This window comes from Panthera pardus, unplaced genomic scaffold, assembly GCF_024362965.1.
Source record: "Panthera pardus isolate Hobbes unplaced genomic scaffold, ASM2436296v1 HiC_scaffold_17, whole genome shotgun sequence".
Taxonomy (NCBI): Eukaryota; Metazoa; Chordata; class Mammalia; order Carnivora; family Felidae; genus Panthera; species Panthera pardus.
This window is the reverse complement of record NW_026526732.1, coordinates 63,625,845-63,649,618: the sequence shown is the minus strand read 5'-3', so window position 1 is coordinate 63,649,618 and position 23,774 is coordinate 63,625,845. Positions and strand designations below refer to the sequence as shown.

The 23,774-nt window shown below is 33.5% G+C and overlaps 1 long non-coding RNA gene across 1 annotated transcript in view; it reads left to right on the top strand.

Moving 5' to 3' along the window:
* Positions 1-19,751, top strand: part of LOC109263444 (uncharacterized) — a 384,076-nt gene extending 364,325 nt beyond the window's left edge. Inside the window, exon 3 of the long non-coding RNA XR_002078214.2 lies at positions 19,409-19,751. This is a non-coding gene — a long non-coding RNA (uncharacterized LOC109263444). The remainder of the gene's footprint in view (positions 1-19,408) is intronic.
* Positions 19,752-23,774: the final 4,023 nt, after the last annotated feature.

Sequence of the window (23,774 nt, the reverse complement as noted above, 5' to 3'; positions counted from 1 at the left end):
ATTTATTATTAAAATATTCTTTAAATAGCTAAAGCGTTAGTTATTAGTGATTTCTCCTTTCTTTATTCCCCTTTTATCCATTCCTACCCATTCTAATTGCTTCCTTTCTCCACAGTATCTTCTCTTCAACCCCCTTAGTGTAGTATAACTCCTTTAGAGGAAGTTAGAGCTACCACAATATGCTCTATGATATACTGCAGGACTGTTGTCCAAACTGTCATCCCCACCTGATGTTTTGTGAATCTGAATACCTTAGTATAAACTCTGCCCTGAGCACCTAGCATGAACATCACATAAATTCCTAGGCACTTCTGGGACGACTGGTTGACTCAGTCAGTTAAGCATCTGACTTTTGATTTCGTCTCAGGTCATGATCTCAAGGTTTGTGAGTTCAAGCTCTGATGTCAGTCTCTGCGATGACAGTATGCAGCCTGCTTGCGATTCTATCTCTCCCTCTCTCTCTGCCCCTCCCCCCTTCTCAAAATAAATAAATAAACATTTAAAAAAATTCCTATGCACTTAATATTGGGAAAATGTCAGAAAATTGGAATCAGTTCAGAAAAGAGTAACAACTGAATAGAAACTGGGGGAAGGTGATGATTTATGAGGAGATGATAAATTAAATATATACTGTACATAATCCTAGACATATGTAATATAAAACTTCACAGTGACAATATGGTAAATTAAAAAAAACCTAATAATTTCAATGAAATTTTTAAGTACATTTCAACAGAGATAATATTTAACTTGTTTAAATTTTGATGGTTGATTAGAAATTAGCAATTGATGATTGCTGATCACCACTGATAACTGATAGTAAATAATAGTCATTATTTAAAATTCCTAGTAATTTTATAGAACTAGTATAGTTTCTAGATGTTAACTGTGACCCAGATTGTTTTATTGTCATGAATATTTATATTCAGTATTGGTTAGCCCTGCTCAACAGTTAATGAAAAATAACCAAAATTACAGTGTTTATAAGATTACTTTATTCAATATCTAGCACATATTAAGCTCTTACTAATGTTTTTCTTGAACAAGCAAATAAATACCAAGAAATCATATTGGCAAAAAGGGTAATGTCTATAATCTGAAGTGGTAGCAAGATGAAAGCTAAAAATTTATAATTTTCAACATTCACCCATTACATGGATGACTCAAAGTATGGAAGCAGAGCTCCAAAAGAATTTGGAAACAGCCATTATTCTTTTAATGTAAATATTGATGAAAAAACTATTTAGTGGAGAGATATATGACTCTAACAATATCTGTATTGATATTAGAATAATATGCTACTGAATTCAGTAATTCATTGTCAGATTTGGGAATCTCACACCATAGTTGGTGATTTTAAATATGGCATATTACCAATTCCTATAGAAGATAATATAAAATGCACTTTCTTAAAAATCTCAGTATAGCATTTATTGCAATCTATATTTTGATCAGAAATTTACTCCATACTTTTAGAATTCAAGTTTTGTGTCAGAGCCCAATAAGGTATGATTAATGAAGATTTTGTAGATGCAGGTTATAGTAATCAATTGATTTATTATAAATGAGTAATTATATTTATTAGTTCATTGCACACATTTGTTCAGTTCCTGTTATATGCCAGGCTTAGTTAAGAGAGAATCAGGTTTTTCAAATTGTCACATGCTCAGACTGTCATAGGAGACCAAATCTTTAGCAACCACTATTTCAGTTTTACTTTTAATTATTTAGTCCATCTGGACTTTATTTTGATTTATGTTGTGAGAAAATAATGCTCTAAGCCTCATTTTGGTCTAGGTCACAATAGTCATTAATTAATTCCCAGTTTCTGTTACATCTTTTATTATTTGCTAGGTACCTATATATCCAAAGACTTATTCTAGTATTGTTTATTTGCCCATTGAATGACTTGTTGATCCTATAATCAGTTTTATTATATATTTTAATATCTGATAGGACAACTGCTCTCTTTCACTCATCCCTCCCCCCCCAAATTTGGTAGCTTTAAAATTCATACATTTGTCACAATTTAAATTCATCTGTCAGGTAATAAAATGATTGGTTTTTAAAAATTTTTTTTAATTTGACATTGTTTCAAACTCTAAGTGTCCTTAGAAAGATTTGCTATATTTGTTTTGTTAAATCTTTCACAATTCAACACTTGGTGGGTCTCTTTATTCATTTTGAAGTTTCATTTGTAAAGAAATTATAGGTTTCCTAAGTGATTTTCTTAGATAACCTATGTATTTTTGGCTATTGAAAAGGAATTTTCCCCAATCTCATCTTCAAACTGGTTACGGATGAAGTAAAGAAAGGCCATTAATATTAAAATATTAATATTTTACTCAATGACTGAATTATCTTATTAATCCTACATTGTTTTCTACTGTTTTCCTCTTTAACAGGTATATATACTATACCATATATATATATTACCATATATATGTGTATACACACACACACACACATATAACAGGTATATATACTTATATATTATAATTATAATATATATTAAGTAATATATAATATAATGTAATATTAAGTAATATATAATTATTTTATTATACATATAATATAATATAAATTATAATTATAAAATTATAATATAATATTAAGTAATATCCAGACCAATGTTTATAATATTGTAGAGGGTTGTGACGGCGTTTAATACAAATGATGCTGGTTTTTCACTCTTCGAAGGGATTAAGACCAATCCCTCTTGATCCTTGTATTTTAAGCATTGCTGGCAGTAGAGTATGACAACTCCTCAGCTCTGGTGTTGTCAAGTGCAGGAGACAATGACAATGTATAAATGAATGTGCATGTTGGTGTTTTAATAAAGCTTTATAAAAGCAGGCTCCAAGTCAGAGTTGGCCCCTAGGCCATAATTTGTTGATTTTTGCTTTAACTACTTAATTCTAGTTTTCTGCTTTACTTAAAACCTGATTATTTTCATGATGTTTTCCTTTACTGACTTCATTGACTTTAATTTTACATGTTTATATAATTACTTTATTTGTATCTTTAGTAGTACAAGTGGGAATAAAAATGTCTATTGACTACTCATCATATGATTTTAAAAATTACATTAATTCACAAATAAAGAACTACATGTTCAATAAACATGAACATATGCTTAGTCTCACTAGAAGTGAAACAGATACACAGTTTAAAAGACGGTATATATTTATTTTTATATTCCTATCAAGCTGCCAAAAATGAAAAATCATTACCCAGTTATATGTGTAAATGTCTGTGTATGTGAGATGAGGAGGGGAATTGGGAAGAAATGACTTTCTGATGAAATACTAAAGGGAGAATAAGCATAGATTCTTTCTGGATGATAAATGGGTGATATATGTCAAGGCCTTAAAATGCATACCATATGAACAAATATTTTTTGTAAGAATATAAGGAAATAACCAGTCTCCAAATCAGATTTGGCCCCTAGTTCAGTTCAGTTCCTCTTTTTAGTGTTTATTTTTGAGAGAGAGAGAGAGAGAGAGAGAGAGAGAGAGACAGAGCACAAGCTGGAGAGGGGAAGAGAGAGAGGGAGACACAGAATCCAAGGCAGTCTCCAGGCTCTGAGCTGTCAGCACAGAGCCCAATGCAGGGCTCGAAATGAGCTGAGCTGCAAGATCATGAGCTGAGCTGAAGTTGGACACTAAGTCGACTGAGTCACCCAGGTACCCCAGAACACAAGTACATTTGAATACATGTTCATGAAGGCATCATTTGATTGTAAAATAACAATCACAACTGGGAATAGATTTAATTTCAAACAACTTGGAATTAAATGTGGAGAGACTTCTGTTTCTTATAAAGGTGGGTTGGTAATGCAGAACAATTACCCTAAAAAGATAATTTTTTTAAAACTGGAAGAAATGCAAAACATCTTCTTAAATGGATCATGTAGTTAATAAGATAGTAAGGAAATAACAGACCAAGGACAGAAAGAGCATTAGAGTTGAAAGAGGTATGTCCCTGTCAGTGGTGTGAAGCTAAATTGTAAAGCTGGTATTTTGGTAGAGTGTGAAGCAGAGATTAAATTTCAGTCCCTCGCAAAGGGAAATACAATTATTTTGGCCTGGATCCCTAAAAGGCTGCTCTCTGAAATAGGGGATATGAAATATACTCTGAGTGTTCATCTACACGGTCCTCCAAACCTCAAGCCTTGGTCTCAGATAGCTACCACCCTTACAGGGTTGGCAGAAGGAAATGAAGTTTCCCTCTGAAGAAATATACCATTTCCTGGGTCTGAAATTATTTTGAAAAGTAATTTTTCAAATAAACATTAAATGAACAACCAAAGATAATGAAGTTTACAACAGGTCTAGAGAATATCAGCTGCAAGCAGCAGAAACAGCATACAACAGAAACAGACCTTGGCACTCTGGATATTAGAAATATAAAACAATTTGTGTTTTCCATGTTAGTGAGGTAAAGGCTGAGCTTAAAAATGTCAGTAAAATATAAAAACTATAAAAAATGATATGATAATTTTGAAAAGGGCCAACTTGAAACCATAACTAAAATCTGAGATAACATTAAGGAAACAGAGGAGGGTTTACAAACAAATTATGTGTGTTTGATATATTCTGAACTGCAATGTAGGTCATTAGAAACTATCCAGAATGAAATATAGAGAGACAAAAATGAGGAAAATTCAGAAAATAGTAAGAGACCTAGAGGAGTTGATGATATTTAGAATGTTTAATTTGTGTCCCAGGAAAAAGAGAAGGAAAATTAGGCAGAGACAGTTTTGAAGCAACAATAGCTGAAAAATTTGTAAGAACCACTGAAACGCATTGATCCGTTGATTTAAGCACCTCAAGAAGCCATAAGCAAGATAAATAAGTTTTAAAAAATCTACACTTAGACATATAATAGTGAAACTGCAGAAAAATTAACTACATGGGATGATTAAACTTCCTATAGTCTTAACAATGGGATTCTGTTCAGAATATGAATCGATAATGTGTATGCACATTTATTATTCCAGAAAATGTTTATATTAAGTCAAAAACAACCATTATACAAGGATAATACCTTTTAATGCCTATATGTACACAGTGGAATATCTTGAATATACAGTAAAAAGTTCAAAGTTGTAATTTCTAGATGGTGGAAACTTGGGAACTGTAATCTCATTACTAATTTTTTATAATGATACATATTTTATGATTTTTCAATAGTAATTATATTATCTTAGTGTAATTTAAAAATCAAGGTAAAAATATTATACCCAGTGTTGGTGAAAAAAATAGTAACATAGATGCTTGCATACTTTGCTGGTGGGATTATATCTTGAAAGAAACTCAGTGTTGGGAAATTAGATTATATGAATAAAAAACTGTAAACATTGTCATGCTCATTGGTCTGATGATTTCATGTCTAGTTATTCTAAGGAAATAGTTATTTGCAGGCAGAGTTTATGTAATGGACATCGATGCTTGATATACAAGTCCTTTGCCTAGAACACTGTCCTTTTTGGGCCCCCATCAAGTCTCAGTGGAAATAACTCTTCATCAGCATGATTTTGCTTCAATATCCAGTAGTGGTTTATACTCCTGCCCAGTCCCTCCCATGATACACTGTATCACAGTTATAATTAAGTGGGTTTTTCATCATTGTCTGCATAATTGCTGTCTCTTCCTCTACTTATACTGTAAGCTCTTGGAGGCAGGAACTCCGTGTTCTTTCTTGCCTCTGCCCCCTGTGCTGGAGCACCATTTCTAGTTCATTATAAGTAATCAGTAAATTTTTAATAAATAAATATAAAATGCTTCTTTCATATTTTATTTCAATAGAAAAATATAAACCTAATAAATTTTCAAAATTTCTTAATTTTTAAATGTATTATATCCATCTACTGGATACCACAGTTATTAAAAACTAGTATTTTCAAAAAATGTTTAGCAACTTCTAAAGATTTTTATTGTATATTGTTATGGAAAATAACATCTATGAGAGTGTATTTGCATGATAAACTGACCTTTACAAATCTCACAGATTAAAAGAAAATCTACATAGTAAATATATTATCTTTTCTTTTTATCTGTATGAAAGTGCGTGCGTGCGTGTGTGTGTGTGTGTGTGTGTGTGTCTTAAATAGGAGGTCAGAGAAGGCCTCACTGAAAAGTGACACTGAATAAAGATCTAAAGTTCTTGAGAGAATGAGTTACACTGATGTCAGGGGAAAGAATTTCAGGCAAGGGCACATCAAGTGCTTTGAATGGAAGTTTGATAGAATCACCAAGTTTTTACATTTAGTGTTCTTTTTTCCTGTTTGTACTAATTTTCATTGTACTTATTTCTAAGTATGAGCTTTTCTGCTTATACAACAGCAGTATGTTCATGGGAGAACAGTGGGTACAAAATCTAGGAAGGAGAAAGAAGAAAATAAATAATAATAATCCCACCCATTACCCAATCATTCAAATACACATATCGTTTTTTTTCCCCCTTAAATTCAGGATTTTTATAACTTGAATTTTTCTGTGTTAGACTTAGTAATTTTTAGACCTTATAACTAAGTTTTCACAAGAAATACATATTTGTAGTAGAAATACAAAGGAGATGAAATACAAGAATGTAAAGTCCCCTTTTCCTAAATTTCAAAAGTTCTCCACTTAACCTAGCTAGAGAGTGTTATCAGTTTGCGGTGTTTTTGTGGAGATACTCTGTTACAAAAAATAACATGTTGTTTTCTTTTTTTTCCTTTTCTTGGTAAATTAAAAAAATTTTAATTTATATTTATTTTTGAGAGAGATAGAAAGACAGACTGAACGGGGAAGAGGCAGAGAGAAAGGGAGACAGAATCTGAAGCTGTCTCCAGTCTCTGAGCTGTCAGCACAGAGCCTAGCATGGGGCTCAAGCCCACGAACTGGGGCATCATGGCCTGAGTTGAAGTCGGAGGCCTCAACCAACTGTGCCACCCAGGCGTCCCTGTTTTCTTTTCTTTATGGTCACAAAATCTGCTCTGTTTCTTTGTGTTATCTGTGGCAATATTTTGTGAACCATTGTCTTTCTAATTTAGTTTTAAAATTAGTGGAGATTCTGGATTCTGGCAATGGGCTGTTGATTGTTGTTTCTAATATTTATTTTCACTTCGTATTTTTCTGTTTTTTTTTTTCATAGAATTTTAATGACATGTTTTGAGAGCCTGAAGTAAGACTTACATTCAAAACTTCATTTACTACGAGAGTTTTATATTTTTCTCTTGCTTTTATTTGTTGGGTTTGTGTTTGTTTCACATTTTCATTTTTTACTTATATGTTTACTGTAAGTCACCATGCATTCTTTTTATAAAGAGATAAGCTATAAATCAATTGATATATAAATAATATTTTACTGTTGTGCTACAAAAATATGGTCACTCTATGTCAATCATCAAGAAATTGGAAAAGCCAAGTCTTGGTACAACTGAATGCTGTATGAAATGATAAAAACGTATTTTTATTGACTTGGAAAGAGGTTTATGACATTTTTATGAGTTAGAAAAAGAACAGGCCACATAGTACTGTGCATAATAACATGACTTTTAATGCAGAATTGTTTATGCAGAGTTTATCTGTATGTGCCCATATCTTCATATGCCTGACCTAGGTATTTCCATATCTACTACATATGCCCAATTTATCTATACCTATATCTATATATGCCCACGTCTATCTATGTGCAGAGAGAAGTCACAAGGGAGTTTGCCAATAGTGATGATCTGCAGGTGGTATATCTTCTGTGAATTTTTAATCTCTCACTTATACTTCTATCGGTTGTTTGAATTTTCATGCATCCACTTATTTATCAAAAAGTTTTATTTTCCTAAAAGAGACTTGAAACACTTTTTTCTAATATAATTGTCATGTCTAGAATGCCAAAGTTTAAAATTCAGGCAACTTGTTACCATGCAATTACAATATTTTTTCAGACTTCACTTAAATTTATGTTTAACTCCAAAACTAACATAGAGCAACACATCAAATATCATTCAATAGGCTATAATTTTTGTTTACAGGTAATGCATAAAAGTTTGAAGCCGGTTTTATATGTTGCATTTAACTACAAATGGATCATTTTGCCCTAATTTCTTGTCAGTTGGTGTTTTAGAAACATTTGTAAACAGAAGGCTTCCTAGAGAATATAGAACTCATGCTTTCCCCTTTAGTGACATCATATCTTTAAATGCTAAAGTAAAATCTCTACACTAAAATAATAAAGTTTTGCTAGTTTTCATAATACATATATGTTTGCTCTGCTGTGCCAAGGACAGGATAGTCACAAAGCTTCCACATTGAAGCTGGTTATTAAATATTCAGGCTCAATTTACCAGGACCTTTATTATACTATGCGAGGTCTTCTGTAATGAAGAGCTACTTGTAACATCAAAGCAGAAGAGACATTATCTCTTCCCCTCATAGCCCATGACCTAAAAGCTTTTCTTTTTATCTTTATATGAAAGAAAAACATACTTTTTAGAAAAGACTCAGCATTTGTGAACAATGTGCATCATGTAAAGTAGACTCTAGATATAGTTTATGATTTTTGCCTTTATCCAAGTGTTTTGTTTTGGCAATGTTATACCTTATATCATTTTTTTTGAGACAAGAGAAAGGAATTTAGGGTTTTTTTTCCTGTAATGGGGTTTTATTTTATTTATTTTTACATTTTTTTCCAGGTGCAAACAATTTTATTTTTTATTTTACTTTATTATTTTTTTCCATATTTATTTTTTATGTAAATCCAAGTTAGCTAACATGTAGTGTAATAATGGTTTCAGGAGTAAAATTTAGTGATTCATCACTTACATATAACACTCCGTGCTTATCCCAACAAGTGTCCTCCTTAATGCCCATCACCTGTTTAGCCCATTCCCCACCAAACATGAAAGGAATTTAGTTTTAAACTAATTGTGACAAAGAAAACAATTTTTAAGTAGCAATATATATGTATTTTTCCTTTTTCTAAATAATCTGAAGAAAAGTGACATTGGTATTTGTTGGGCCTTTCATTTATAGTCTCTTAGAAAATAAGAGAAACAGATTTTATTAGACTTTTGGGAAAATTTTAGGAATCCAAAGTTTGAAATCATTTTCATATTTTTAAAAGTGAATATTACAACCAAATTGAATACCCATAATAGAGCTACAAGTAAAGAGGAATTTCAGAATGCATGTGTCCCTTTCATTTTCTATCAAATACAGCGTACTGGGGGCAAAACAAAAATAGATAATACACAACTGCGACACAAGAAAAGGGGATTTTCTAAAAAAATTATCTAAAAGTTTTCCCTTCATCTTATTTAACTGTATTTTGCAATATCATGTATGTAGAGACTTTGTTTACTTACGTCCATTCTGTTTGTATGGAGATATACAATGACAAGAAGTTTATAAGTGCTTTTAACAGTAGTTTTGCATGGTTGCACAAAAACAAATGCTAGTAATCAATCTTGGACTTGTGTAAATACCTCTGATTTTTTACATGGAAAATTACAAATTCCAATATTTATTTGGTTGATTTAGAATCATCAGAAATAGAGGAAAAGTTGAGAGAAGAGAGAGGATTGGTGATTAGTGAAGCAGAAGTTAAACAAATGTGGTTCTTTGGAGTCATAACTTTTTTACTTATGAAGGAAGATATTGAATTGGAGAGGAGATGCTCTGGCATGTTTCAAAGTATTCGAGATTGTTCTTGCATGAAGTCATCATCATGTTAGGGTTAGCAGAGTGAGATGCTGGTGCCAGGGAGGGTGGGCTATTGTTATATAATTCACTCAGAAAAACATTTTCTAGACATTGCCATGCAAGGTCTCTCCTCTTTAGGAATCCCAGCCAAATAGGGGAATAAAGTTTCTTTTTCTCTTGTAACTATCCCGTGTTCAATTAATCTTTATCAATATAAAAATATTATTTGATTAACCACCATGTGTTAGATGCTATGCTATGTATACAATGAATTGAAACTAAGATTCCTACTATTACCTAGCTTACATTCTTTAGCTTGGGTTATAGAGAGTGAAACATAAAGTCTTTAAACTTATTGTACCTGAAAGTACAGAACACTTTTCTTACTATGAATTTCCCTGATGAGTTTTGCTTAAAAATTGCATTGTCAGCCAGTGACGTGTCATTTCTCAAAGAGAACATTGAACCCAGTGGCCACTGCAGGTGGGCTGGGACCTGGCATGCCCTGCTGTGCATGTTGGCCAAAATGGTAGAGGGGCTCAGACTCCCCTGCCTTTCAGTCTGTTCATCTTCAAAACGGAGGAATTGGACTGAAATATCACTAAGTTTTAAACCTTAGAGGCTATCAAGTCCATGTTCACCCAGTAAAACAAAATTTTGCATTAAATAAGCAAAATAATAAAAGATCTAATCATTTTGGTTATCTTAAAAAATGTCTGAAGAAATTGATTAGGACTGATACTTTAGAACCCTCTGATGTTCTAAAACACATCACACCACACACACACACACACACACACACACACACACACACACACACACACGTGCAGGCAACCACGTGCCTGGGCACACGCGCATTTTAATGTTTCAAATCTTTTGATATCTCTGTTGTATGTTCACAAGCTTCACTCCAGTCTTAAAGCAGCTTGCTATGATCAGGGAGAAGTGATTAGGAAAGAATGTGTGAAAAATTAGAAGACAGAGTGTTATCACTGTTGCTATTCTGAGGAAAGCACAACCAAACGTATGTTTTAAGGGGCTGGGAGACCCCCTGCCCAGCAGCAAAGCTTTGGTGTGTAGGATGTGTGTGACAATGTTTACTGCAATGAGACTACCTCTACTCTCTAAGTCATTAGTGTACTATCAGAGTAGATCACTCATGTTTATTTGTGACTGAGGGATTTCACTGAGGACAGCTTCCCTACCCCTGCTGCCACCAAAACCATCTTAAAGGCTTTAGAAAAGATGTCTTACATGCTATGTGCCTCTGGATTACCTTTACAAAGAAAATTCACGGAATATAAAATAGTATCAGTGAAGGAATTATAAACCAGTTATAAAACGAAGGAACTTAATCTCTTACTATTGCTCAGACTATCTAAGAGTGTGTGTGTGTGTGTGTGTGTGTGTGTGTATGTATATTTGTATACAGTACATATACATATATTACATATTTATTATATACATATGCTACATATTTATTATATATACACATATATATCACATATATAATACTCAGTATATACACATGTATATATTATATAAATACTTCAGAGCTATAGTGTTTTATATTTATATATTACATATGTACACAGTAAATATATATACATATATATTTATCTATATGCAATATCTGTACATGTATATATTATATATTCTATTAAATATTTTTAGAACTATAGTTTTGCCACTATACTAATGCTAATAGAGTATCATATGTGTATTTACAGTATATGATATGTATTAAGAATGTATATATAAATATAATAAGTAAAAACACTTTAGAACATCAGAAGAATTGGTAACCCAGTGGTTTATAATTCCATATATATATGTGTGTGGAATAATGTATATATTAATGAAATAATGTATACATATATACATATATATTAATATATACATATATATATATATATTAATACATACAATGGAATGGAATCTGGTTCCATCATTCACAATGGCAGTTCTACAGACGGGCAGGCCATTTAATGGGTTTCTAGGGCAAAGAAATCTTTATATTCTGAAAGTCAAGGTATACTCTCTGTTTGCTTAGATGTGCCATATTTTCAAATCCGTAAGTTACTTAAGCATTACAGTGGTTGGGAGAATTTTATTTTGTTGACAAAGCTCATTCTAATTGCCAGAAAGTCTGGCTGTGATATGGTATTCACTAGGCTCTTATATAGAACCAATGCTAAATAACATCAGTATATATTGTATAGTCCATAGTATTTTAGTAAGTCTTTACTGAGACTGATTATAATAGAGAACTAGAAACGAATTCAGCTGTTTTTTTTTTTTAGCTGAAAATCCTTTTTAAATTAAAGGAAAAAAATAACATGTATTTATTTATTTTGAGAAAGAGTGAGTGAATGCATGATTGGGAGAGGGGGAGAGAGAGGGAGAGAATCCAAGCAGGCTCCACTGTGCCAGCACAGAGCCTGACACCGGGCTCAATCCTATGAACTGTGAGACCATGACCTGAGCTGGAATCAAGGGTCAGATGCTCAACTGACTAAGCCACCCAGGTACCCCCGAAAGTACTTTACAAGTACTGAAAGACATTGTACAAGCTGCTTTTGCCAAATATTTAATGGTTAAAAGGAAGTGATTTTCAGTGATGAGTAAAAATATTCAGAAAGAAATTATTTCATTTAAAAATTGGTTCCTTGTTGCATTTTTCTTTTTTTTCTAGATCAAGTTTTTGCATGAGCCTTTTTATTCTTGTGGATCTTATATTTTCTTTATTTGTGACTACTAAAAATAAACTCTACTAGTTGTGTAAGATTGTTAGCCTTTTAGTAGTGAAATTCTTTTTTACTGTTGCATAATAAAACTGATTGGTAAAAAGACTTTTTGTAGATTTTAACAAAGCTAATAGTTATGTGATCTTATGTCACCCTAGTTTTTATAAGCATAAACAAATGCGGCAATATCTTATATTATTTAATTAGTAAGTACTTTTTATTTTACTAGTTTATATATACTACTAGACCTTCAACCACACAACTTCTTACCTTAATATCTGACAACGCAGGCTTAGTTTGTGAAGGACATGTGTATCCTGGAACAAAGTCTAAATCCTTAAATCATTTTGTGTGCCTACAATGGACAAATGATGGTGCATTTCTGTCTCTATAGATTTTAATCAATGCATTAGTCAGATCTCAATTATGAGAAAATTTTGAGGAAATATTACCCTAGGGTAAATTTTAATTTATGCTGAAAAATTTTAAACGCATCCTATTTTGCATCAAAGTGCAAATGTGAGTAAATTATGTATGACGACTTCTTGCTTAAAGCCTCTTAGAAAAGAAGAATATGTTTGCTTGCATCTCACTAATATGCCAATGTTTAGGTAGCTACATTTACACCTGTTTGCCACAGGTAAACTGAATAGAACATCAGACAGCTCATTATAGAGACAAGTATGCTCCATTCCCAAAGTTGGATGACAGAACAAGTCATGGTGAGTACTGTAATTTTAGTGCTACCATACATCTTCAAGCTGTCTGGAGGTAAAATGCTTACTAAGCATTGCATTTGTGCTGTCAGAATACTTTATGGGATGGTAATTAAATAAAGGCAGCACTGTGGAGTTAAGCCAATATCTGATGAATTCTAGAAATCTCTTCTAGAAAGGTCTTACTTTGAATCTTAAGTTTTAGAAGAAGTACGTTTCACATTTATTGACTAATCTTTCATTAAAAGCCCACTTGTGTAGGGTATTCACTGAAAACATTTGTTTTCTTGTGATAGGTGAATGAATGCCCAGTTCACCTAGCAGAGAACTCAATTGTCAGCATGCTGCCCTTTGAAATGTTAGTTTCCCCTCTCTCAACTTGTATGATCAGTCACTACTTTTAAATTATGACTTGGGGTGCCTGGGTGGCTCAGTTGGTTGAGTGTCTGATTTTGACTCAAGTCATGATCTCATCGTTTGTGAGTTCGAGCCCCATGTTTGGGCTCAGTGCTGACGGCTGAGAGCCTGGAGCCTGCTTCAGATTCTGTCTCCCTTTCTCTCTGCCCCTCCCCTGCTCACAATCTGTCTCTCTTTCTCTCTCTCAAAAATAAATAAACATTTAAAAATTAAAAAAAAAACTACAAAAAGCTAAATACAAAGACTGAAAATGGAGGCAGTTATCCACTGTTTTCCAAAAGTTTGGTTATGCCGCTTTGCTTTCATGAAAAATCTACATTAATACCTGTTTTCACGAAGTGAAAGAAATCCAAAGAGGATTTTTGCTTGGTCAGTAAAAGGCAAAGAGGGAAAATAGTGTTCGGCGTTTGTTTGGCAGTGAGCCCTCATGCAGGCAGTGCTCATCCCAAGCAGCAAGAGTGGCCCCGCCACACCTCTTCCCTGGGAACTACATTTCAGCATCTCAGCATCAAGCCACCATAGCTTTGAATTGTGTCTGTGTACATCTGTGCTTTATCTTGATTTATTTTGTGCATTTGTTAGCAAGATTTGTCCTAAGGTATCAGAAAAGCCAAAGGGAGGCTATTTTTTTGGGGGGGGGGGTCTGGGAATGCTCAAATTTTTTTCTGTATAAATTAATGGTAATTTCTTCTTCTGATTATGCCATTTCAGCTTAGGAAAGGTTTCATAAGAACACTGTACTTTTGGATAGCGGGGTAAAACTGTACTGGAAAGAAGTATATTTATTTCATTCTTGTCATTTTTCACTTTTCCTCTGGAATTTAGTGGCCTAGTTTAAGATTGAATTGTACATATACCTCAGTAGGGAATGGATATGTTTTTCCTTTATACTTATTTATAGATGTTCATTTTAATAGTTACACACTGTATGATTGGTAAAAGCAGGCTATACCAGCACTGGGATCCACAACTGTGGAGCAAAAGCCAAAGGCCAAATTTTGCCTGCACCTGTTTTTGTAAATAAAATTTTGCTTGAATTCAGGCCATTTGTTTATGTATTGTCGATAGCTCTTTTCTTGCTACTATGGCCGAGTTGAATAGCTGTGGCAGAGACCAGAAAGACCCACAAAGTCTAAATTATTTACAATCTGGTCCTCCACAGAAAAAATTTATTGACCCTTGGACTAGCACATGGATTTGAAAATTTTTAAAGGAGTACATTTTTTGTTTGTGTGTTTTTGTAATATGCAGTAATGAGAAAAAATACAATGATTTATTATCTCAGATGATTTTTATTTTCTTTCACAGTGAAGAATATTTTGCATTATTGCTTTAAATTTTTGAAAGTCTTAGCAATTTCCTATAGAAGGAGCTCCTGCTTGGATGCAAAGCTGTGTACACTGTTAGGTGGATAGTTAGCAAGCTGGTGTCTCTTCAAAGATAAAATATTTTCCAAACCATGCTGTGAGATTGGCATAGAAGGAAAACTGGGAATAGGGTTCAGGTGAATCAGTGAAATGGCTTCTAACCATGCAGCTATTATATGCCTGAAAACTGCACGAATTGAGGTTAGTCTGCAGGCCTTACCAGCTTGTTCTTGGCGAGGCTCCCAAACTCCTCTAACTATATCATGACTGTGACTTCATTCTCTAAAGCAGACTATTCCCCCTGGCTGTCTCAAAGACAGTCCCTGGGCCAATTTTTTTTAACCTGTCACATTTACTTTCTTTAAAAAGAAAAGTAAAAGAAACTTGTTAGGAAATAAAAAGAGTATATATGCTAAGTTATTTTTTATTATTTCAATTCTTCATTTCATTTGTTATATAGTTGTATGTGTATACACGTGCACAATTAAATAATGCTGGTACGATCATGAGGTAATGTAGTACTTTCCAAAATGTAGCTTTGGTATAGAACATCTAGCAGAAGGATAATAGATAATGATGCAATGGTTAACATTACTATTTTGCAAAAATTAAAAAGAAATAATCATTCAGAGCCAGTTTGGCATTTTCCTATATGACATCCTAATAGGACTTTGAATTTCAGCTGTCCATTTCTGTGAATTTGAATACAACAGAGAAGATGTAGCTTTCACATAATTTTCTTCAGTTTAAAAAATCATAACCATTGCAATGGGATGCCTTAAGCCTTGGGTCACTTAAATCATTTCTGAAGACAGCACATGCTCTTCAGGGACATGCAAAATGAGGAAGGCACTTGTTGGTCACTGTGTCTGTGTCACCTGTATAGACTTGGTACAGGTCAGTGTGTTTATGAGTCAGTTATGAAGAGGAATATGAAATGTTGCAACTTAGCAAATGTGCTAAAATGTAAGTATGAAGAAAAATGTTTTGAAAGGCTAACCAGTTTAGAATCACAAAATATTTAGATATTCTCTCAATTTAGGATTGAGAAAATAGCTGCATGAAATATAAAAATGAAGATATAACTATTTACATGGAAATATAATTGTCTAAAAAAAGTCCTCTCTTCATTTTGAGTTAAACAAAACAAGGGGATTTTCAGATCCAATGGATTATAATGCTAATTTACATCAAATCTTGGAAGGAAGTAACCTATTTTATTCTTATTTGCTGTTGTTTCAAGATATAGTATTCCTACAGTTCTGAATTACAATAATATGTAGTAAAATTTTGAGAATATAGATCAGAGGTAAAAATCTGTGACATTGGCACAAATATAGCCTGCTGACATTCTATTGAATAGAATTCGTTTTGTGTCTGTGTTTTTCTTTTTTTTTTTTGTTTTGTTTTAAAAACTAGAAATTTTGCTAAAAATTTTAACTCCAAAATCTCATTGAAAATCTGGGACATTTTGATATTTATTTTGTCTTAAAGAGTTTTTTAAACATAAATGTTGTACAAGCACTTGGTAAAAAAAATCAAATGGTACAGAGAGTCATAAGGAAATTTTCTTGATCTCTCGTTTTTACATTTTCTGAAGTATTCTTCCATAAATATTCATGCTTACACGTATATATGAGTGAAATAAACAATGAGATCACAACAAACACTTTTCTATGCATAAGTACTTTTAATTCCTCATTTTTTTATAACTTGTTTTAATAATTTTTATTACTTTATTGCTTTGTATTTTCTTTTATTCTATTTTTACTGTCATTGCTTTGGTATTTTTAAATTAAATTCTCACATTTAATAGAACTTCCTCTTCCCCTCTACTTAAATGTTTTATTTCATAAGTTTCAAATGCTATCCCTTTGATGGTTGATAGGATTTGTGGTCATTGCAGTGGTAGAGAGGAAGGCTTCACAGTGCAAGCAGGGCAGGCAGGGTCCCAGGCACTTCTGCAAACACCATGCTACATCCTTCTTGAATGATCTATCAGTCCTTTAAGTGGCCATCCAAATGTTTCTGAATGTTATTTTTCTGAACTCACAGCTAACAGCCATTCCTGGAGAAATAATAATCCTCTTCTTGATAAAAGTATGGAAATGTTTAGCTAGATAAGTGCATTTGACCCTCTGATCAACGCAAGAGCCAAAGTGGAGTGCAGAATCGAGAATTCAGGTCTTCTGACCTCTATTCTGATATCTTTCCCAATTCTTTGTATTGAGTTTGAGGGATCTGGGGGGATGATCAAGGAAATAGATATGACCATGAGGTGGCAGTAGCACACAAGGAGTTTTATTTGGGCAGAGCTTTGGCAGGTTTGCATTTGGGGAAAGTCCCTCACAGCAGGAGCCCTTCCAGAGGTAAAGGGTGAAGGCTACTACCCAGAAGAGGCAGAGGGCAAAGGGAAGTCCAGGGGAAAGAGGATCAGAGAGAGTGTTATGAATCTAGATGATTTTGCTCAGCAGCATAATGGAGAGTCTCTGGGTCAGAGAGCTCTGAAGGGCAGCAGAAGCTTGGAGTCTTTTATAGCCACAGAGTTTATCTGATCTATGGTTAGCAGATATTGGGTACGGTTTTTTGCCTTGTGCAATGCAGGAAGGCCGTAAATGGCTAAAATTCTGCTTATATGGGCTTTATTTAAAACAACTGGATTTGTAAAAATTTGGGGTATTTTGGTGCCCATGGGGTTTGGAGCTAGTAGGTCCCAGCTTGATGTAAAGAAGTAAACAACATAGAGCCAATGTACAGAAGCCATCTTTGGCTCACTGATATAACAGCTAGTCTGTACTAGTTTTGTTTGTGTATGTGTATCTTGTCATTATGACATACTCCCAATATACATAAAAATATACACACCAGTATAATGTATAATATGTATACACCAGCTGTATTTGTTAACCTTATTTTGTCATAATGGCTCCAGGTTTTTTGAAGGAATAAATCACTAGAGTTGAATTCCTCTGTGTGCCCCTCCTAAAACTATTTCCCTCCTCACCTTCTTCAAAAGAGTCTTCTTTGTATGTACACTTAGATGCATATACTTTATATGTATTATTTTTAAATAATTTATAAACTTATTTTTGGATGACTTAAACTTTATATAAATGATAACATAATGTACACAGCCTTTTGCCCTCTCCATACGATTTTTGAGAATGATCCAAATGGCTCCAATTGACACTTATAGGTCATTTTGTTTTGTTTTGTTTTGTTTTTACTGAGAAATACTATTTCATCCTGTGACTTTAATATGATTTTAAAACAATTTCATGTTCACGTACATTCAAGTTGTTTCATTTTTCCCCGTTTGCAAATGATGCCGAAGAGAACATTTCTGGACATAACCTTCTTATGTACATACTGCTACTTGGCTATTCCATTTTGATAATCTGTTAGTAAATTGACAGATAATTACCAAATACCCTATGTGCACAGGTGTGAGACTTTCTCAAAATTAGATAAAATTCCTGTTCTTAATAAACTTATAATCATAGTTTAACCTTGTATATATTTATAAATCAGAATAACTCTAATATATGATAGCTTAATTTCATTTATCATTTTACTAAATTTAAATTTATTTCTAAAACAGAGGTGTTGTCAATGTCATTGCTTAATTATTTCCCTCAAAATTTGGTTTTGGTAATCTTCCAAAGTGCACAGGCAGGTATGAATGACTGAGTTACAGCTTTATCTCCAGGAGAATATTGTGTTAAAGAGCCATCCTGAATTTCTATCACTGTCACTTGCTTGGTTAATGATTTATTAAATACATCAGAGCAATTACAAAACTGAGATTAAAAAAAAGTGTTATTTACTATAGTCCAAGTAATGTATTAAATTTTTTTTATGTTTATCTATTTTTGAGAGAGAGACAGAGCATGAGCAGGAGAGGGGCAGAGAGAGAGAGAGAGACACAGAATCCGAAGCATGCTCCAGGATCTGAGCTCTCAGCACAGAGCCCAATGCGGGGCTCAAACCCATGAGATCATGATCTGAGCCAAAGTCAGATGCTCAACTGACTGAGCCGCCCAGGCACTCCTTAAGTAATTTAAATCACTCTTTAAGCGATGTATTTTGGGAAAAGTCAGACGGGCAGGCACATGACATGATAAGGATAAAGATCAGTGTAAGCTGGTAACTTCTAATGGGAAATATATACAGAGCTTTTGAATTGCATTTCAAATCACTCATTTTTTCCAGAATTTATTGTATGCAACAAATGCATAAGTGGTTAGCTGAAACAGGTAGTTCAAAAATATTTTAACATTTTTTATCTAAACAAATGTCAGAATTTTTTTGAAAATGAAAAATGCTAAATATAATAAAAGTGTATATTTATGCTCTCGGCAGCCAAATGTGCTTTTTAATGGAATTTAAATAAATGGAATTTTTATGACAAAAAAAGCAACAGTAAAAGCAGTGATTATGTTTTTCATAGTTCATTTGCCGTCTTTGCCCTGCAGACCTTGTGTGGAAGAAAATGAGATCCCGAGTGAAGTCTACAATGTCATTGACTCTGAAGAAGGACTCAGAGACCCATTGGTGTTTAATGACCCTTACTGGCCTATGCAATGGGAACTGGTATGATCTTCAGAAATAGATGGTTCTTTGGCAATGTTAAGAAATATTATTTTTGTCATATTTAAATGCAGTAGACAGACACTTTTATGCACTGCCTGCTTTTATCTATTGGTTTTGCAGAGAGAGACTTAGCAAACTTTTGATGAAATATTACTGCCAGCTTATTAATGAGTACTAATCCTTTTAATTTGATTACATCCTTAGGGTTTGATTTGTTCTATAAAAGATACCAGTTTAAAAAAAAAACTAAGACATTTAAATTTGCTGTATGTAAACAGACTCATTACACAGAAATGTTGTTGCCATCCAGGCTTAAAGTTCTTGTTCTTGCATAACCAGAATATATTCTATATTACATCAATAATGAGAGAATTCCTCTCTGTCTTTATGGATTAAGTAGACATTAGAACATGGCACAACAAACTTTTTTTTTCATAATGCTTCTAGTGTTGGACGTTTTAGAACCACATTGTCCTGTCATTTATACATGATTGTGATAACAGAAAGGATTTGAAATGAAAAAAAATCACACATATTTTTTGAATGTAAATAACTAAAAAAAAATTGAAGTACATACCACTGAAGATTTTAAAAGAAAATATTTGGAATGTGAGATGACTTGGTGAAAATATCAGAGAAATTGAAGACCTTCTTATATCCATACTTAGCTCCTCATAGGTCTATAAATAATGTGGTGTTGTGGAGGGTCTCATGCTGTAAAATGAGAAAAAGGCTAAATGCATTTCATCACATTCATGGATATAATGAAGTGAAAGATGGGAAACTGTTGTGGTGGCTGTTTTTTGTGTTGATCATTGGTAGTTACCAAGATGACTATCTGGAAAGAGTACAAAACCAATATTAGAAGAAGTCCAGTTCACTCCTGTGTAGCTTCTTCATCTTTAAAAATTGAAATGTAATTTAGAAAACTTTAAGATATGTATATGACTACATTTGACTTTTCAAACAAAAAACTCAAGCAGAAAAAAATTGGGTTTTGCTTTAAAATTGCCTGGAGGTAAGATAATCAGTAACAAGTGAGTGAATTACAGCTGCTTAGGGTCATGAAAGCTAAAGTTAAAAAGAATGAATTTTTTAAAAAAGGAGGGAGGGCGGGGCGCCTGGGTGGCTCAGTCGGTTAGGCGTCCGACTTCTGCTCAGGTCATGATCTCTCAGTCTGTAAGTTCAAGCCCCGCATCGGGCTCTGTGCTGACAGCTCAGAGCCTGGAGCCTGTTTCAGATTCTGTGTCTTCCTCTCTCTCTGACACTCCCCTATTCATGCTCTGTCTGTCTCTGTCTCAAAAATAAATAAACGTTAAAAAAATTAAAAAAAAAGGAGGGAGGGAAAGTAGCTATATAAAAAAGGAGGGCATGAAATAAGAGGAAACGTCTTCAAATTTTTTTTTCTGACTGAAGAAGCAGCAAAAATTAAGATGAATACTGAAGATTACATATATAACACTTAATAATTAGCTACCTAGCAAGACACACTTTTATTGTATTGGTTGTTAAATGACAGGCTCCTCTATATTGAGGTCAAGAATTTCGGGAGAACACAATAGGGAGAGGAAATGAAGGCAAGTGATATAGGAAAGACAAGAAGAATTGAGTAGCAGTCAATAAAGTGATGGAGATTAGAAATGGAGACAAGTCTTAGAAGACTATTAAGCAATTAGCTCTCTTAAATACAGAGAACAGAGACTGTGAAAGGCAGAAGGCAGAAGTAAAAGGAAAAATTCTAGTGTTTTCTACAGCATGAGCTGATAGACTTTTTCCGCAAATAACCAGATAGTAAATATTGCCGTCTTTGTCAGCTGTATAAATTTCTCTGGCATAATTTTATTGTTGTTGTTCCAAATCTTTAAAAGTGTAAAAACCTTAGCATAGAGCCATACAAAACCAGGCTCTAGGCTGGATTTCACTTGAAGACCATAATTTACTGATGCTACAGAAAATAAGGGAAAAAGAAGAGCCAAAAAAAATCATTCAGATTTAGCTGTCTCTCAAGCATTCAACTGTTGTGTTATACTATGCACATATTACACTAGCACAATTCAGCAACGAAAGGTCAAGCCAGGCCATATTAACGTCAATAGCTTTCTGGAGTATTACTATATTCCTTATAGCACCATTCTAGAGTTTCGTCTGCTGGTATGGAAGCGATTCCTTGTAATACCTTATAATATTAAGTCCAGCCATAATACAAAATTGCAAAGAAAGATTTGCAGTTTCTGAACGATGTTCTATCTAAAACATATTCCTAACAGCAGACCTAAGCTGTGTTATAGGATCCATCCTCTGGTGAGAGTACCAAATTTATTTATTAAAAGATTGAGTGGCACAGCTGGATTGTGCTGCCCTTAAAGAGAAAGTTGAGAACTTATGCTGATTACCACCCGTTAGATAGTCTCCCTTCGTTACTGGTGTCACTCTCTTTCTCCACAAGCAAGTGTCCTAAAATGGGAGTCTGTTCTTATCTGCGTTTTTGTGCCCACTACTCTTCAACCAACAACATATGGCAATCAACATGGTAAAGTGTTCCATCATGATAACTTGGATAAGTGGCCTAGAGGAAAGAGTGAAAGCTGAAACAGAGATCACAATTTTTATTATATTAAGTAGAAAAAAATAACATAACCCATTTTATCTGGTGCTCAGAGCTCAATAGACATTGATGAGAAAAGTTACAGCAGTATAATTTTCAAGAAGGTAGGGTTGTCTAATTTTTTTCTGCTTTAATTTTTGATTCAGAATTTCATTTTGTGAAAAAGGGGTATCGCATGTACAAGCTTTATTTTACCTAGAGGACCATGGGGCAGATGATGTAAAAGTGAGTTGGCAACATGAACTTTCATCAGTGAAAAAGGTATCAGAATACTCATATACACTTGAGTATCCGTGTCAGTGAGCTAGGGATCCTATCCTGATCGCTATGCCTGTGTGGACTGCCACAACACAGGCCAGAGGACCAGGGTGAGGATAATGCCAAGAGAGATTCAGCCTTTTATGAGTTTAAAAGGAAAAATAAATGTTTGATCATTTTAACATGGCTTTGTAGATTAAAAAAAGAAAACAAATCTAGAAAGTGTTGCTATGATTGGATATATTAGGAAGAATATAGGCGTTAGGGTTAGGCAAACGTGGATTCCAACCCTAGGTCTAGACTGTGACTATAACGAATATCTTAATCTTCTGAAAATTTGTTTTCTTATCTGTAAGATGGGCCTAACAGTATGTACTTCACTGGATTATTTTTAGAGTTAAATGAAATTGTAGACACAAGGGATGTGTCACAGTATTTAGCATGTGGTGGACATTCAATCAACAACTTGGCAGTTGGCCAATTCCTTTCCTACCTATAATGGGTTAAACTTCCATCACATAGGAAATAGACTATGCCGAATGCTCATTTCTGAACGATGCTAGATGACTACAGCAGTACTAGGGCAGGTTATTAATAATTCGTTTGCTATAATAAAATAGGAATAATGTTTATTTTAATGGCCTCTGAAGAAGGGCTTACCCCACAAAGAGTGCATAAGCAGATTCATTGAGATGCAGGAAAAATATGAAAACTTCCATTCATATTTATTTTTTTAACCTTTAATTTTTTAGCTTTTCTGAATATATTATAATCCATATAATGTACTATACTATATATTAGTATATTAATGCATGTTTTAATTTATACATAACTAAATGTACATATAATATAGATATATGCAGAAAACTTTTCTTTAATGATAAGACTCATGAACATCGTGTCTGAAAGCAACTGATATACTCAACAAATACCCATAAAGTGGATGTCACAGTATTTTGCTGAGTGTCTGCTATATGAACGGAGGTAGGCATTAAATCTGAACATCAGTCAGCTATGGATTTTTACTTTAAAAATCTTAAAGCCTAAAAGAGATGATAGCACTAAATATTATTAAACAGAAAGCCATTCTACTAAGAAGACAAAGTTCAAGAAGTTACTTCTAGCTTGTGGGAGGTAATATTTGAACTGGGACTAAATATGGAAACCCTATAAACAGAGACATTAAGATGGAAAAGTATGGTTTTTGTCCAGAGAGATGATCTTGAATATTTGAGGTCCAAACTTTATTCTATGTCAGTAGAACGTTTTAAAAGATTTTGAGCTGAATATTTGAGTTTGAATACCACTGATTTATTATTTTGTCCATTCATTTATGAAGCACTTGTTTGTCAAATACTATGGTCAGGCCCAATGCTGAATACACA